We start from the raw sequence: 3,302 nt of genomic DNA on the forward strand, positions 1-3,302 counted from the left end.
ATAATTGCCCACGGGCATATGGCGTAGTGGTTAAGAGCGCGGGCTACTAACCCCAAGGTTCCGACCTGATTAATAATAATAATAATAATAATATAATAATAATAATAATAGTAACATCGATAGGAATGAGAACCCAGGTTCGAAATTTCCCCAAGACACCTGACGAAGGCTGGAGGGTATATCAGCCGAAACGTTGTGTTAACAACAAACAAGATGAGGACAAATATCCGTCAAATGTAGATAATCTCTGAAATTGCAAAACAATTTTTTTTTTCTGAGGTTCTATGTATTTATTTGTGTGTCTGTCTGTCTGTCTCTGTCTCTTTTACCCCCTCTCTCTATCTCTCCATCTATCTGTGCATCTCTCTTGCAATGCCCAAACTGCAATATTTAGTTTCAGAGAAGCATCTCAAACATGCTTGTTTTAAAAACAACGAGTTTTACTCAGAACGCCGGTGGATCGCCAGACACTTGTGTTTCGACATGATTCAATCTCCTCACTGACAAGCATCCCGTATGTTCTGAGTATATCAGAGAGTATTTGGGCACTGGAATGTTGGTTTCAACTTTTGGCACAAGGCCAGCATTTTCGGGGAAGAGGTAAGTCAACTACATAGACACCAGTGGTGAACTGGCACTTATTTTATCGACCCCGAAAGGATGAAAAGCAAAGCCGACCGCAGCAGCATTTGAACTCAGAACGAAAGGCCGCTAAGAATTTGCCTGGGGTGCTAACGATTCTGCCAGATCGTCGTCTTATATACACGATGGGCTTCTTTCAGTTTCCGCCATCCAAATCCACTCATAAGGCTTCGGTTGGCCCGAGGCTATAACAGAAGCACTTGCCCAAGGAATCCGGGATGATTATTGCGAAGCATAGTTTCCAACAGGCTCTCAGCTTTCTCAGCTCATCCCTTTATAAAACATGGTTTATTTTTTACGATAAAATCAGAAGGGATTTAAGTAAGGTAGTTTTCAATCCAGAGGGATTAATTTAGGAGACTTCATTAGTATATATGCTGTCACTCTGTCGGTTGTGACTACGATGGTTCCAGCTGGATCTGATCAACAGAACAGCCTGCTCGTGAAATTAACATGCATGTAGCCGAGCACTTTACAGTCATGTGTACCCTTAACGTTGTTCTGGAGGAGATCCACCGTGACAGAGAATGTGACAAAGCTGGCTCCTTTTGAATTACATGTACTACTCCTTTTTGCCAACTGAGTGGACTGGAGCAACGGGAAATAAAGTGGCTTGCTCAAGAAGACAACGCGCCGCCTTCTATTGAAATTACGACCTTACGATCGTCAACCGAATACCTGAACCACTTAGCAACGCGCCTTCACTACAGGTGAGAGAGAGGAAGAGAGATTGAGGTCTTTGAAAGCTTTTGGTACAATGGGACCAGAGTTGTTCTGGAACTTGGAGATGGTGATCAGAAGGTAAAGAATCCTTTTAAATAACTACTGAGGACTTCAAAACGAATTGTACAGCACTGGGGCAGTTGTAATCCACCCGTGACCATCCCATGTCTTATTCAGACATTGTGTATCTAGGACTACATTATCTAATGTATAATATAGCCGTTAGTATTAGGAACTGTAATTATTGTTGTTTAACCCCGGGTCAATCGTGATCCAGAAAACCTATGATCAAAGATGTTCCAATAGTGACCATCCCAACTGTTATTCAGACATAGTCTATCTAAGAATACACTATTTAATGTATAGTGTAGTAGTTGATAGTAGTGGTCATAGTTGTTATTTAGCCCCAGGTCAACCATGATCCGGATGACTTACAATCAAAGACGTTCCAGTTGTGACCATCCTATCTTTTAATGAGGCATAATCTATCTAGGATTGTAATACGCAATGTTCTGTAGAGTACTATCGTTGTAGTTGTTGTATAGCCCTAGGTCAGCCCTGATCCAGTAGACCTATGACCGATGATGTTCCACTTGAGACCACCCCCACTGAATGCGCGTACACACGCAGTATACATAAGACAATATTCTTCGAAAGAATATTAAGACGCCAGCGTATGACTTGAGGAGTGATTTGCTGTTATTTCTAGCAAATCGACCGACCAAGTAGTGGTTTCCTTCTCACCTCGTATTGCAGTAGCGGCTGCTGCTGCTGCTGCACCTGGCTGTAAATTGCTGATTGATCAAATCTAGAACACAGCATTACAACAACTCCAGCAGGTGGTGGTGGTGGTGGTGGTGTTGTTGTTGTTGTTGTTGTTGCTGTTACCAGCTTTTGAAGTAGTAGCATGAAGAACTGTGACGGCAACAAACGCAGACACCAACCACTGAGTGCCTCCACCTGGTCGATTAATATGCTAGAAACACCAGTCAAAGCCTTTTATTTCTCTGGACAAAGCTCAATCTTTGAGGTAATGTAGTCCAAGGTCCACATGGTCAGGAACATCTTTTGTCATTGGTCAGTTGGATCAGGACAGACCTGGGGCTAAACAGCAACTATAACCACCAGTACTAACTAGTAATGTTATACATTGAATAGTGTAGTCCCAGATGCACTATGCTTGAATAAAAGACGGGATGGTCACTGTTGGAACATCTTTGATCATGTGTCTATGGGGTTAGGACTGACCTAAGGCTAAACTACTAATACTAATTACTATAAATTAGATAATGTAGTCCTAGATGGGATGGTCACAGCTGGAACGTCTTTGATCATAGGTCTGCTGGATCAGGACTGACCTGGGACTTAACAATTCATGCCACTAATACCAACAGCTACACTGTACATTAGATATTGTAGTCCTAGATACACTATGTCAGAACAAAAGATGGGATGGTCACAGCTAGAACACCTTTGATCATAGATCTGCTGGATCAGGACCGTCCTGGGGCTAAACGACAACAATAAACCTCCACATCTCCTCGGTAGTATAGTGGTAAGTATCTCCGCCTGTCACGCGGGAGACCGGGGTTCGATTCCCCGCCGGGGATGCAACTATTTTAAATGGCGGTGCCCCAGCATGACCACAGCTCATGAGCTGAAACTAGATAAAATGAAAAATGATATCCTGCTCGACTCACGTGCTGCCTGTAAATGGGAGAACCATAGTTGGATGAAGGCTCGACCCTTGCTTGTTAGGGCTATGCTGGATCTATGGGGTCCCTCGCCTGGCCCTAATTGTGTCCTGCTTTGTTTCCCCTATATCCACATGATATCTTTCTGTATTATGAATGCCTTTCCTCTTACTTCTCCCTCATATCACCCCCATCTTCTTTCCTGTTTTTATATAAACCCGCGCTCAACAAACTCACCTGCAA

The 3,302-nt window shown here is 43.1% G+C and overlaps 1 protein-coding gene and 1 non-coding gene across 2 annotated transcripts in view; both read left to right on the forward strand.

Moving 5' to 3' along the window:
* The window catches only part of LOC106869334 (netrin receptor UNC5B), a 434,672-nt gene that overhangs the window by 105,821 nt on the left and 325,549 nt on the right, over positions 1 to 3,302 (forward strand). The window lies entirely within an intron of this gene.
* Trnad-guc (transfer RNA aspartic acid (anticodon GUC)) lies at positions 2,904 to 2,975 on the forward strand. The gene has a single exon. It is a non-coding gene; the product is annotated as a tRNA-Asp (tRNA).

This window comes from Octopus bimaculoides, chromosome 29 (assembly GCF_001194135.2).
Source record: "Octopus bimaculoides isolate UCB-OBI-ISO-001 chromosome 29, ASM119413v2, whole genome shotgun sequence".
Lineage (NCBI taxonomy): Eukaryota > Metazoa > Mollusca > Cephalopoda > Octopoda > Octopodidae > Octopus > Octopus bimaculoides.